Here is a 15,167-nt window from a genome sequence, read left to right as displayed (position 1 = left end):
TAGAGTCAGAGAAGCAAACGCAACGGAAAACCTAGCTGCCTGGTTAGCAGGAACTGAGGCAGAGGGGACTTGGTTACGGAGCCACTTAAGGCTGACAGTGGCTCCCTTGTGTAGCTTCCTTAGCAGTTCCTCACTTAGAGATGGTTGTAAGAGCACTTGTGCACCTTGCATGAAGTAGAGGGCTTTTCCTTCTCAAAACATACCGTGAACGAACGCCAAGTTGGAGTTGCTGTCACTAAGAAGCATTTAAATCAACAGTGTTGACGTGCGTTGGGTTCTGAAATGTAATGCTCAGTTTGATGGTAAAGATGGGACGGTCTGAGTCCCGGTTTCATCAGAGGGACTAGTCCAATTATTTAAAGCTGGATAGGGACCTTCAGAAGTCGCGAGGATGACTTAGAGGATTTTGTGATTCACTTAGCACATTTCTGAGACAGCCTCTGGGACCATATCACAGGCCGACAGCAAGAGGAGGGGCTAACATGGAGCTAAGTGAGGCCTGTCTATAATTCCAGAAGCTACGGAGGTTTGGGTGGCTGTGGTGGATCTCTGTGGGAATGCTAGCTTTGATGACAGCTGAGGAACGGGCCCTGGGGATGGACACAGTGCTGCCGCAGGTGTTGCTAGTTTGAACACAGGAGAGGGTTGTCTTTTTTTGTGCGACTGAAAAATAACATTGCTGATTCTCAGCACTGAATCCAACTCCAATTCATGCTGATTTTGGAGATGATGACAGAGCGACAGGAGAAGCAGATGTAGAGCCCATGATACACGAGGGTGTTGCCTGGATGGACAAAGAGTAAAATAATAGGCCGTATCAATGAGTCTTCTTGTGTTTGGATCTTGGAAGTGTCTCTGGAATGGGAAACAGAGAGGGATATGAATGTTTTGAGAAGGGTGGGTGGCGAACCATTAGACTACAGTTTTATACTATAGCTAGCTATAATGCTGTAGACAGGAGGCTCTAGTGCTCCTGGTCTGGATGGCTATGGCTATGGTAGAGACAAGTGTCATGGATGTACTAAAAGCAAAGCCACCAACATGCAAGTTCCTCAGCTTCTTCTGATCTACTAGACTTCCTTCATGTTTCATCTTGTATTTTGAGAGCTTTATAATAATCGACAAGCTATGCTTTCAAAGTACCATTTGGGTCAGGCAGGTCCAGGGGTGCAGGGCTATAATCACAGCTGCTCAGGATCAAAATCCCAGCATGGAACTGGGGCGGGGGGGTTGGTGGGCACAAAGCCTGAGCACCAGCTAGAGATGTGCTCATCTCTAACAGCTACTGGGAAGTAATCTGTTTTTTGTTTTGTTTTGTTTTTTTTAAGGGTGTGGCACCTGGTAGGTCAACCACATCCCAGGCAGGCCATACTCAAGGGTAGTTAAGCTACACAAACCGGACTCAACAGGCAAAAAAAAAAAAAAAAAAAATTGGGGGAGGGGGAGAGAGAGAGGAAGGTGCATCTGAGAGGAGGGAGTGAATATGACCAAGATATATTACATGAAATTCTCAAAGAATTAATACAAAATATTTAAAAGCTCCAAAGGTAGACTAATTCCCTGTGTAGATGGGGCACATTTTATACCATAACAGAACATATGACAATGTCTAAACACTGAATTTCATGAGAGATAATTAATACAAGATTTCCCAACCAGAGAATCCATCTGAGATTAAAGTCCAAAGCAGGTGTGGCACACCCACCTGCAATCCCAGTAGAGGGGAGGCAGGGACGGGAAAATCGTGGAACCACAGCTACCACACTGGAAAGTTTGCTACACAAATTACTGTGTCAAACTTAGCAGTAACACAGACAAAGTAATCCAGAAAATGAGTACCCGAGTAGACCAGTGAGGAAAACCGTTAAGAGACAATTTACCTGAGAAAGTCATAAACAGTTAATGAATATATTAAAAGGATATGAGAAGGATTGGCCAAATATAGGTAAATGAAATAATTATTTTTTTTAAGTTGAAAAAGTGTAAAAAGAGAATTCCTAGTCTTGGCCAATTTATAATAAAATGGTTTCTGAAGATAAGCTTGACAAGTTTACCAAGAATCTTATATTTTTGTAGCTTTTGCCCCCAATAAAGCCAGCAATCTATCCTAAGAAATTTCAGAAATGCAAAAGAAAAATTTTGTAATAATGAAATAAATGAAAAAATATATGTAGGTCTGACATTAGAAAAGCTTAAATGTAGTCTGTTACAGAATATTATACAGCCTCACAATTAAGTTTACAAAGAGCTGTGCCAAAATAACCTAAGAACATTAAAATAAATAAATAAATAAAAGCTAATTGGCCCTATGATTTAAAAAGTGACTTTGGGCAATTTGGGAAGAGTCTCAAGGTGCAGCAAGATTGCCTACCCCTGAAGCAGCCTAGGACCGGGAAGTCAGGGTGGGCATAGGAGGCCACAGGAAGTGAGAAGAACCATCCACAAAAGTTGTCCTTAACTGTTGGAGTGACAGCTTTGGCCACAGCTGAGTCTGAAAATCATTGTGTGGAGGCACAGGAGATTAAACACATGCCGGTCCAGCCCGAGGGGCCTGCGTAAGGTTTGGCGGTATGCCTTCTTGTAGGTCCACTTGGCAGAAGTAGGATTTCCCCCCCTCCAGTGCCCCCCCCCCCCCAGCATCTCTCTGCAGGCTAAGAATAGCAGAAGCCACAGCATCAGAGGCTGAGAAAAATGAATGTTGTGTAAACTCAAGTTAGGAACTGGGCAGGAAGTGGGAGGGAGTGAGGGTAGCCAGGGCTGTGGGGGATGTTAGTTTGAGCAATCAGTCATTCAGCAGAGAGTGTACCAAACATGTAATGTGTACTGTGCGCCCGACACTGTCACAGCACGCGGGTGCACATCGGGGATTAAAACAAAGGCGCCTACACTTAGGGGTGGCTGGGAAAAGGACAGACCACATAGCAAGCTCAATAAGCGTGTGCAATTGGAAACAACAGAAATGGCAGGTCTCTGAGGCTATGAACTGCACATAGTTATTTTAAAATCACCCCGTTTTCTCCCATGACTATTTTTGAATTATTTTTCATAACATGTGTACAGAGGTGTAGACAGCCCTTTCCCTGGTCTGATTTCTGAACAAATGCTGCATGGGATGGGCATAGCAAAAAGTAAGTTTTTATAAGAGGGGATTGCTTGACAAACTATTTATAAAAATAATTGCTCGGCACGTGTGCACAAAGCTGCCTTCTTTAGAGGGTTAAAGGTGTATCTGCATGGTAGGGCACTGATGTAACTCACTCAAGAACCCTGTATTTGCTTTCCATAATGGTGCCCCTAAAATTAACACCATAAGAAAATATCGAATTGTGCTAATATGGGGATTGCAACTTTATCTGGTAATATCAACCATCCGAAGTGAAATGCACTGCAGTTGGGGGGGGGGGAAGGGGAGGGAAGTGGTGGGGTGACAGAGAAGGTGAGCCTCAGATAACTCACCAGTGCTGACTGTATCTTTTCTGTTTGTTTCTGCCTTGTTTACTTTTGAAATGGCCAGTGACAACTGGATGCCCTAGTGCGTGCCCGTAATCCCAGCTTGGATGATGATATAGAGAGTTTGCGGCTCTAGGATAGCTGGTCTAAGAAAAGAACAAACAAATAAAAACAAGCAAAAAGCCAAAGCACTCATTACTTAATTCACTCACCAGTGCTGGCTTAAGTACAGTCTTGATAAAAAGGGAGGGAATCCAGTGGGGAAAGGTAGCTAGAGCTTACTTACTGCCCCCGGCATAAAATAGGAAGGGGTGAAAATACACCCTACATAGCTAATGCCAACGAAAGAAAAGGAAAAAAATGTAAAAGATGAAGGGGCTGGAGAGATGGACTCGGGTTCAATTCCCAGCACCCACATGGCAGCTCACAACTGTCTGTAACTCCAAGATCTGACACTCCCACATGAACAGAAATAAATTAAAATTAAATAAAATATTTTTTAAAAATTTAAAAGATGAATATATTTTGCTTATTAGCCCAGCAGTTTAAAAAGAAAAGCCTTTGACAGTGTACAACTAAAAAGCCAAACAAAACAACCCTGAGCTGGGGCTGGAGAGATGGCTCGGCAGTTAAGAGCACCAGCTGCCCTCACAGAGGACCCAGTTCATATCCCAGCATCCACAGCCCTCCCACATCAAGTACCGAGCTCCAGAGTCTGAATTTTACTGATACGGATGTGTGGCTGCCACCTTCCAAGGATATTTCATTTTCTTGCCAGGGAGTCAGCACAAACGGCTTGTGAATAGTGTCCCAGCATGTCTCTGAGAACCCCCAAAATGGGTCAGAAAAAGCATTAAACAGAGCGGATTGTCACTAGGTGATATGTAAGAACACTAGCATAACAAGCTTTTATGTCTGTCTCAATTATTTAATCTCTGCCAGTTCAGATGAGTGTGCTCCGCCTTGGTGCTGATACAGGCTGACACGTGAAGTGAAGTGAAGCGAGCTATTTCTGTAGCATTCGGGAATAAAAATAGAGGTGTCCAGGGAGCTTGGGAAGCACAGATGAAGAAACGCTGTCCTTACAGTAGCTGCTGTTTAAATATGCACCGTGATACCTATCAACAGGGCTGGGCATTTACACAGCAGGTCTTGTGAAGTGCTGGCCATTTTGAGCCATTTGCCCTGATGGTACAGACAGCTCCAAACGCAGATAATTTCTGAGACTAATCCTCTGAATTGCACTTTTAAGGTAATGACGAAGGTATGAGTTTTCCTTATTGGAAAGAACCTTCAGGGCCATTAGTGCCAACCCTTTTGTTCAATGGAGGTAGTAATACTATCCAGAGTGAGGAGTGACCCGCTAGAGTCAAACGGATGGCTTATGTCAGAAGAAACCTGAGACCTCTGAACTCCCATGATGCTGGGGACGTGGCCATCCTCAGAAGTTTATCTCTTGTCTTTCTTGGAAAAACCCAGAATTCTGGGGTCATACATGCATAGCCATGTTCTGCTTTTGAAGGTGAGATGATGGGTGGTTTTGGGTTTCATGTGTGCAAGTGTGTGTGTGTGTGTGTGTGTCCCTTTCTTTAAAAAAACATTTTTTTTTTCTTCCTACAATGAGCCTGTTATTTGCTTCTGTGTCTCCAAAGAAACGAAACCATTTTAAGAAGGATTTCAGGGTCCAGGTTATGAGCAGGTCTCATATTCATACAGGCAAGCGCTCTACCTACAATTCCCTATATTTTAAAGCACCAAGACACGATTTTTTTTTTATTTTTTGGTTTTCAGACAGGGCCTTACTCTGTAGCACTGTCTGGCCCTGAACTTACTATGTAGATCAGACTGACCTTGAGCTCTCATGATGACTCACCTGCTTCTACTTCATGGGCTAGCATTAAAGGCATGTGCTGCCATACCCAGCTAAGCTATCCTTTTTTATTTGCCACATGTTGATTTAGATTTAAACATGTGCTGCTCGCTTTGCCCTTATCTCCTCTCACAGCTCAACCCTCTTCTTGGAAATGATCCTATTGTGTGAAAAGTGTAGTCTTTTGAATTTATTTTCACATAGATGTTAGGATGGAAACATCTCTCAGTTTTTGTTAGAATGGTTCTTTTTTTTTTTTTTTAAACCTTCTTTCTTAAAGGTTATGTTTGTTGCATATAAAATTTGAGGTAGCCTTAGTCTTCTCTGCCTCTACTGTAATGAATCTGATCTTTAAAAATAGTCTATTTTGCTTGGGCGTTATAGTGATTTTTGAATTATGAGTTGGTATCGCTGACCGGTTTTGGAACACTCTCAGGCGTTATCTTTTCAGATAGTCTTCTGTTATCTAGGGGTTTCCTTTTGTCACAAATTAAGTGTATGGTAGACCTTCAAGTCTATCTTTTATGTTTCCTTTTATCTATAATTTCTATTTTTTATTTCTGTGTTGCACTGTGGATATTTATTTATTTTTCTGATGTATAGTCTAGCTCGTGGATTTTCTCTTTAGCCATCTCTGGGAAGGCTCAACTCCCAGCACTCACATGGCAGCTCACAGCTGTCTGCAACTCTACATGATATATTTACACAAAGATCTATCTACACAACGGCTACAGTGGATCCAGTGCCCTCTTTTGACCTCCATGGGCACCGACAAGCATGTGGTGCACAAATGTACACACAGGCAAAGCACGCCTAAAAGATAAAAACAAAATAAATAAAGAATAGAAAGGATGGGCAGGGCGTGGTGGCACACACCTTTAATCCCAGCACTCTGGAGGCAGAAGAAGATAGATCTCTGTGAATTCAAGGCCAGCCTGGTCTACAAAGAGAGTCCAGACCAATCAAGGCTACACAGAGAAACCCTGTCTCAAAAAACCACAACCACAACCACCACCACAACAACAAACAAAGGATTATAATATTTGATGACCTCTGCTTTCCAGAGAGCAACGATAAAGAGTCCAGTGCTGTAAGTTTAGTCAGACTTGAAGGCTGGGGCTGTGGGCACTGGCATTTCTGGGAATCCGGTAAAGCAGTGAGGATGGTTTGTCCTAGTGGTCCTGGAGAGTGCCCTTCCAGAGGCTTGCAAAGCAGCTCTAGTTCCACAGTGATCACAGCTGGAAACAGCTGCTGGGCACTCTGCGGCCAGGATGCTTTTCTGTCTTCTTTATCATTTTGGGTGCAGTTGGCAGAAGCAATTTCTTATTTTAAAGGTCAGAGTGCTCATTTTATACTGTAAGTGGCTGCAAAAGTTTGTAGTCATAGAAGAGCTTTATGGTACATCATTTGTGGCCATGAAACCCAGAGAGGGTTCATTTGGTCCTGTGGCAGCTCCATAAGGCCAATGACCCAACAGAGTGGCAGGACAGGGAAGAGGGTCATCCAGTGGCCAAACAGTGAAGATGAGGAAGACCCTGCTTATATGCCAGCCTCTTCACTCCAGAGAATTGACAGTAGGATATAACCGATAGAGGGTAGGAATAACGAGAGAGTCGGGGAGGCTAATAAGAGGGAGAATTTTCAGGAACTAGGGTACCCTTTTAGAATTTCATGGTTCTCTGCTCATGGTGGTCATAGCCCACAGGTTGAGGCTACAAAGAAGACAGGCATAGTTTGAAGACAGAGAGATATTTCAGCCATTCTATCAGACACTTGCAAGTCTAAGCCAGGAGTCAGTATTTTCAACTACAGTGGCTCTCAAGTCCCAGAAAAGTAACCTGGGCAACCGTTCCCATCATAACCCACACAGCTGAGTGCAATCTGTAGCAAAGCTTGTGGGAGCTAGTAATCTGTTGCTCAGCTGTGTGATCTCCAAAGTTAGTGATTTTTAGGTCAGTAAGGCAAATGAAGACAGAGGGCTTGTTCCAGTTTTTCCTTGGTAACACACACACACACACACACACACACACACACACACACACACACACACACACACCCTGAAGTCTATACCAGATGGCAGCTCCAATTATAACATTGTTCCCCGGAGACAAAAGGCAATATTTAATGTTATAATTACAGATATATCCAAAGATATATAAAAGAAATCTCTAAGAAAACTCATCAAATTCTGAAAAGAAATTTGTATTTTGGAAATGAAAAGTAGGGGACAAGAAGATAGAAAAAATATGGCTTGGGGGGCTAAATAAAACTAATGATGTAGGAAAGAGCTATAAGAAAGGCTAACACCCAGTAAAGTAATTTAAAAAATATTTTTAAAATTAATTAAAAAAAATTGGGTCAGTCATAGTAGTACACTCTTTAACCCCAGCACTTGGAAGATAGAGGCAGGTGCTCTCTATGAATTCAAAGATTGCCTGGTTTAAGTCTTGAGTTCCAGGCCTACCAGGGCTATATAGCTAGACCCTGTCTCGATAAACAAACAAACAAACAAACCACAACGACCAACAACAAAAGAATTGGAATGGAGTTACCCCTGTGTGAGTTGATAAAGCTGCTTTCAGATTATCCAGTGATAATCTGAATGCTCGGGGTAGGCTAGCTCCTATGAGTGGGACTTCTGTGGAAGACTACTGAACCTTCCACCCCACCCAAAGTATAAGCAATTGCCACTACCGGTGCTTGCTTGCCAGAGCTAGTTGTCAAGACCTTACTGCTGGGATATGGAATGCTCTGGAACAAGGCATAGAGACATATATCTAGAATTGGACTGGATGTGCTCTCCATGATGGGTAGACACCAGAGTACTAGAGTGTGCTTGCTTTGCCATCAACTTTCTTACTGAGCTCCGGACCCTCCAAGCAACACTACTGACCACCCAGGCAAGATGTGTCCCCTGATGCAATAGTGGCAAGTCTGTTATGGGGCAACCAACCGCTTTCTGATTGAATTGAGGTTTGTACCATAGGAGGGAATTCTTATCTGGTAGTGTAAACTGGGGCCAAGAGTTCACGGCTAGAGGGAGACTCAAATAGGGAAGCGTATTATGGTTTTGCTATATGGCCTTGATGTTTTTGTCAAGTCATCTAAATAGCAAATGCCTATGCTAATAGATTGGTGCTGCTGTCAGATTTTCGTCTGGATAAATTTCTTTTTGCCGTGGGCAGAAGTAACTGCAGAAACTCTTAAGTGGTCGAAGTGATGGGCAGACCATTGAATGCTCACTGCATGCTATATCTACACTTCTCCAAAGCTTAGGGCAATAAAGAATGCAGGAGCTACAGGAAGGGAGGGGGTGTTATATAATGCTGACTTTCTTGACTTCACAGCTGTTGTAATTACCTGCACAAGAGCTGCACCAGGATTGGGCCTACCAACATCCTGTCTCCTCCCCTCCTTTAGGTCTTATATGGAGTTAATAGTTGATAGGGGAAAGATGGACATTTTCTACAGGGAGAGGTGCCCACGCTCCTGTAAGCAACCCTAACAACTCTTGTTGGGTCTTTTTTTTTTTTTTTTTAAAGACATGGAAGGCAGGGACTAGTTGGGAAGAGGACGGGAATCAATGGGAATAAAAGGGACACAGGAAAGAGGAATGGGCTGAACATGGCCAAAATACATTATACACATGTAAACATGTTATAATGAAACTTCTTATTTTATATATGTACATATAACATACATATGTATGTATATGTATATATGTATATGTATATGTGTATATATGTATATGTGTGTATATATATATATACATATATATATATATATATGATTAACATGTGCTAATGAAAAAGTAGGAAAAATTACCACGCAGGCTTCATTTCCCTGCCAGTTACAGCGAGATCCTGAGAGGGTGAGCGGGGTCAGGAATGGTAGGGGCTGAAAGAGGCCCCAGGCAGCAGGGAGCATGGTGAGAGCAGACTCTTGGGAGACAGACTTCAGTGAGACAGCTCAGTTAATTGGGGGAAATAAAGACAACTTAAACTTTGAGGGCTTAAGGCAGTAGGGCCTTTAAGCATGAGTATACATCATTGGCTGCAGCTGAAGGAACCAGCCCCTTAAGGACCCCCATTAAAGCCAAAGTCTGGGAAAATGTAAAAGTCAGCCTACTCAGTCCTCCCTTAAAGACCCCCATTAAGGCCAAAGCATGTACATTTCTAGGGGGTCCAGCTTGAACCAAGGACAGACAGATATCAGATCACTGTATGTGTGTGGCAGGGACAGGAAAAACCTTGAAGAGTTCAACTTGACTCAAGGCCTCAGTCTGTGCTCAGAGTCCAGCTGGACTCAAGGACAACCAGCTGTGTTTAAAATTTCCACTACCCCTCCCCAACTAAAAAAGTTCTTAAACGCCCCCTGTGACTGCTTCAACCAATCTTTCTCATAGGTCAGCTTGCCCCTCCACCCATTATCCAATCACCAAACGCCAAGACTTGTAACTCCCTGCTTGCAGCTTTTCTGTCCAAATGCCAACCAATCACATACTGTAAAACTCATTTCTTTGTCTAAAACCTATAAAAGGCCTGTGCCTCTGTTTCTCGGGGTCTGCAGCTTAGAAGAGCTGCACAGACCCCAACGCGATGACTCAATAACTTCCTATCCCTATGCATTTGCATTGACAATGGACTCCGTCTCTTAGTGGGGACTCCAGGGATAGACTAAAGATCTCTCTAGAGGTCTCAGTCTTACACAGCCAGGGTGCTGGGGATGCCTCATTTGCATAAGAAGGATTTCCAGGTGCTCCAGGATGGGCAGGCATAGGGCAATGGGGGAGTGGTCCTATTCCTGCCAACCTCAGGACAAGATTTCTGGGGTTTGGATATGCCTTTACCTGACTCCTACTCTGGGCTGGCTCCCCCAGTCCCATGGCTCCCTGGCCCCACAAAAGCTTACATATAAGTATACACTATTAGTATAATTTTAAAAATGGAGGTTATTTGGGACCAGAAACATGGTGCTGTGTATCCCACACCTAAATTAGAATAATATACAAACCATCTGTAATACGGAACTAGAATGAAATTTACCATCATTTCAGAATGGTGCATATTAAACACTAAGTGGACACCTTATGTTTTCAGCCCATTGTGAGTGGTACCATCCCTGGGCTGGTGGTCCTGGGTTCCATAAGAAAGCAGGCTGAAGAAGCCATGGTGAGCAAGCCACTAAGCAGCACTCCTCCATGGCCCCTGCATCAGCTCCTGCCTCCAGGTTCCTGCCCTGATTGAATTCCTGTCCTATTTCCCTTCAATGATAAACAGTGAGTGTGGAGAGTGAGCCAAATAAACCCTTTCCTCTACAAATTGCTTCTGGCCATGGCATTTCCTCACAGCAATAGTAACCCTAATGTGGTGGTTTGAATAAGATGGTCCCACAGGCTCACATATTTGAATCCTTAGTCACCAGGGAGTGGAACTCTTTGATAGGCTTAGAAGGATTAGGAGGTGTGGCTTAGTTGGAGGACATGTGCCACTAGGGGGTGGGCTTTGAGGTTTCAAAGCCCATGCTTGGTTCTCTGCCTATGGATCAGGATGTTGCTTTTAGCTATTTCCAGCGCCACGCCCGCCATGCCTCCACATCAAGATAATATGGACCTAAGCCTCTGAAGCTGTAAGCAAGCTCTGAATCAAATGCTTCCTTTCATAAGAGTTTCCTTAGTCACGGTGTCTCTTCACAGTAATAGAAACAGTGATTAAGACACCTAACGAGGACAAAAATTGGTACCAGGAGTAGGGTATTGCTGTGACAGACCTGACCATGTTGGTTTGGGGAGGATTGTGGAAGGCCTTTGGACCTATGTGTGAGAAATGCCATTAAGTGGTCACATCTTGGTGGGATGTTTTGTAGGATCATGGTATGAAAGTTAAAAGCAGTGCAGATGATGGAGGCCTGAGTTATAAAAGTTTCAGAGGAAAATAAAGACCCTGGTGTGCCCTTTGTATGAAGACTAAGTGTGCTTGGTCAGATGGAGAATCAACCAGCTGTGATTTATGAGAGACAAGCACCACTAAAGTGGAAACCTTGCTTGCCTGGGACACTCAGTGCTGGTCAGATGGAGCCGAGAAATGTGTGGTAACTAAGAAGGGACCAGCTCATTGATGTGAAGTCTTCTGGGAAGTGTTTCCTCAGCGTCAGCACACACAAAGCTGGGCTCCAGAAGTGACCGGCTGATGGCAAAACTTAGTAGTGTAAGAGTCACCCAGGGGTACTGGTTTCAAAGGCCTAAAGGGGTCACAACAGGCATCCTGGCAATGTGTAGCAGGGTAGCAGGGCAGTAAAGAGAGCGTGGGAGAGTGAAGGTGCAGCCCAGTTGCAGCAGAGGCCACAGCATTTTGCACGTGCCAGTTCCGTGGGATGAATACCAAGGACTACAGTAGCAGTGGAATGAAGCTGGCCAGAGCTTAGAGACAAGCTGTGTGTGCTGCAGAGGGCGGAGCTGGAAAAATGACACAAGCCCTTTGGAGGAGAGCATAAGACAGTCAATGGATCCCAGACATTTGACATTATGTTATTCAGACTGTTGGAGTTTGGGTTTGCTTTGGTTGATTGTGGCTCTGCCCTGTTTCTTCCCTCTTGAAGAAAGTGTTTGACTTAATTTTGACTTTTACAGGAGCCCACAGTTGAAAGACTTTGAACTTTTAAAAGAGATTTGAATTTTTAAAGAGACTGGATATTTTAAAGAGACTAAACTTTTTTATTTAAATAATTTATTCAGATTACATCTTGATTGTCATCCCCTCACTTGTATCTTCCCATTTCCCGTCTCCCTCTCTCTTTTACCCTATTCCTCTCCCCTAGGCCTGTGACAGAGGGGACCTCTTCCCCCACCATATGCTCACATCCTATCAGGTCTCATCCTGGTAGCCTGCTTCCCTTTCCTCTGAGTAACACCAGGCCTCCCCAGCAAGATGAAGTGGTCAAATAGGGGCACTAGAGTTCATGTCAGAGTCAGTCCCCTCTCTCCACACAACCACACAACTATGGAGAATGCGTTGTCCATTAGCTAGATCTGAATAGGGGCTTACTGCATTCTTTGTCCTGGGTTGGTATAGTATTTTGTTCAGGCTCCCCTGAGTCCAGATCCACCAGCCTTGATGATCTTTTTGTAGGGTTCCAGGACCCTCTGGGTCCTTCAATTTCCCCATTCTCCCACACCTTTCTCACCTGGAGTCTCAGTACCAAGTCCCAGCATCTGTCCCAATCCGTGCCCCGCCCCCAGCCTTCCCCAGTGGAGACTCTCAGAGGACACCCCATGCTGTGCTTATATTCAATTATAAGTGAGTATATACCGTGTGTATCTTTCTGGGTCTGGGCTATCTCATTCAGGATGATGATTTCTAGTTCCATCCACTTGCCTGCAAATTTCAAGATTTCCTTGTTTTTAATAGCTGAGTAGTATTCTATAGTGTAAATGTCCCAGAGTTTCTTTATCCATTCTTTGACTGAGGGACATCTGGGTTGTTTCTAGAGTCTGGCTATTACAAATAAGGATACTATGGACATAACTGAGCAAATGTTCTTGTTGTGTAGTGGAGCATCTTTCAGGTATATTCCAAGGAGTGGCTCTAAGGTCAACAATTAATAAATGAGACCTCATGAGGCTGATATGCTTTTGTAAGGGAGAAGACACAATCAACAGAACAAAGTGACAGCCTACAGACTGGGGAAAGATCTTTACCAACCCTACATCCAACAAAGAACTAATGTCCAAAATATATAAAGAACTCAAGAAATTAAACACCACCAAAACAAATAACCCAATTAAGAAATGGAGTTCAGAGCTAAACAGAGAATTCTCAACAGAGGAATATAGAATGGCTGAGAAACACTTAAAGAAATGCTCAACGTCCTTAGTCATCAGAGAAATGCAAATCAAAATGACTGAGATTCCATCTTATACCCATCAGAATGGCTAAGACCAAAAACTCAAGTGAAAGCACATGCTGGTGAGGATGTGGAGAAAAGGGAACACTCCTCCATTGCTGGTGGGAATGCGAACTAGTACAACCACTTTGGAAATCAATCTGGCACTTTCTCAGAACATTGGGAATAGGGCTACCTCTAGACCTAGCTACTCCACTCCTTGGAATATACCCAAGAGACTAAAGTTTTATGTGTTGGAATTTATAAAACCTGTGGGATTTTTAAGGTTTTAACTAGGACAACTCTCAGAATAAAGGAATAACATATTGAGGTACTGAATATGACTATTATTCTGATCTGCTTGTTTTATAATATTCACGTCACGCCCTATATCAACCATACAATTATGGGCCAGGCCAGCTCCGCGGTGGTGCCTGGAACTGTGGCCGCTGCTGGTGCGCGGAGTATGGGACGCGCAAGCCGACAGCAAGCCGCACCTGGAGAAGCTGATCCTGGGCGTCACCTGCATCCTAGAATCTTCCCCAGGTGTGACAGAAGTGAGCATATTAGAAAAGCTGCCTGATAAATGTCATGTGATTTCTTCTTGGGAACAGAAAAACAGTTATGTGATGCCTGTGGACGTGAGGAACTTCTACTTGATGATCAGTGGTTTTCCCGTGACATGGAGCGTGGAGCTAGCTGGCCATATCATTCCACTGGGAAGCGTGGTGATTGACAGCATTTCAGAACTGACTCAGCTCATCCAGTGTCCCCGACCCGCCGGTTCAGTTATTCGTGGAGTGGCGAGGAGGGTCGCGACCTGTGAATAAAGAATTGGGCGGGAGAGAGACATGGGCCCAGGGAAACGTTGCTTGTCGAGGGCCGTTTATTGTAAGGGGGTATCCAAATTTAAAGTGAGCTTCTGAGAGGGCGGGGGGGGGGTAGGAAGGAATGCAGTGGAAAGTTACAAAATCTTCTGGGCCAGGCCCAAGGACAGCAGGTGTGGAGTGGGGCGATTATTCAGAAGTCGTGATACACCGAATGTTCTTTTTCTCAAGGTCAGGCTGGATCTTTTGTGGTTGCCAGGCAGAATAATTATCTCAAGTATGCAGACAGCTGTGGCTTTCAGCCAGCAGGGCCTCTCAGCCACTGGGGCAGGTCAGGCAAGGTCCTATGGCTCCAGACAATCCAGTCTCCCATGTACTCACTTCCTCATGCCCCAGCTCTGGCTGACCTAGGGGATGATACTCCAGAAGCCAATGAGGACCAGCCAGAGAAGCTTCCCTTTGACTGTCACAGTGCGATATTGGAGCTGGATTCGTGCAGCTCCAATGGGAATGGCAAAGTTTGCCTCATCTATAAAACTGGGAAACCTAGATTAGGTCACGACACTCAGAGCATTGTACTGGCATTTCCTCATAGATACCTTTCCCCACCTTCTACCGCCGCCTGCTCATCACCCACGGGGGCCTGCCCCAGTGGCAGTATGTCTTCGTCAGCTATGGCATTAGCCCACGGGCCAAGCAATGGTTCAGCAGGTACAAATCCATCACCTACAACAAGCCTACTCACAGAATTCGTGAACAAGCTGGACCCCAGCGAAGTATTCAAGAGCAAGAAAGGGCCTGGGCCCGTAGCTCCTCCTACCACTAAGCCTCCGCCCCCCACCCTTGCTTTGGAAACCCTGTCTGAAAATAACCTCACAGCAGCGCTATGAATGCATGGGTGCTCTGGGGAGTGGGGCAATCTGTAAACACTTTGTAGGCATTCTCCTGAGTGACCAAAGTCTTAGGCCGTTACTCCCACTGTCATTAGCCATGGATTAGGAAGACCACACTGAACTCCGCCCAGGATTCCTTTCCTCCATAGGTTGTGCCAACCCCATCTCCAAAACCAGCTAAGACTTTCAGATGTACCTAGACCTTTCTTATGTCTGTACCCAGTCCTTAACTTCTTGGCAGTAATT

General features: G+C 44.4%; 1 pseudogene; it reads left to right on the top strand.

Moving 5' to 3' along the window:
* The first annotated feature begins 2,529 nt into the window (after window positions 1-2,529).
* LOC127199022 (tubulin polyglutamylase complex subunit 2-like) lies at window positions 2,530-14,918 on the top strand (annotated as a pseudogene).
* Window positions 14,919-15,167: the final 249 nt, after the last annotated feature.

This window comes from Acomys russatus, chromosome 15, assembly GCF_903995435.1.
Source record: "Acomys russatus chromosome 15, mAcoRus1.1, whole genome shotgun sequence".
Classification (NCBI taxonomy): domain Eukaryota; kingdom Metazoa; phylum Chordata; class Mammalia; order Rodentia; family Muridae; genus Acomys; species Acomys russatus.
Note: the sequence above shows the minus strand (reverse complement) of the source record. Positions and strands in the feature narration are given on the sequence as shown.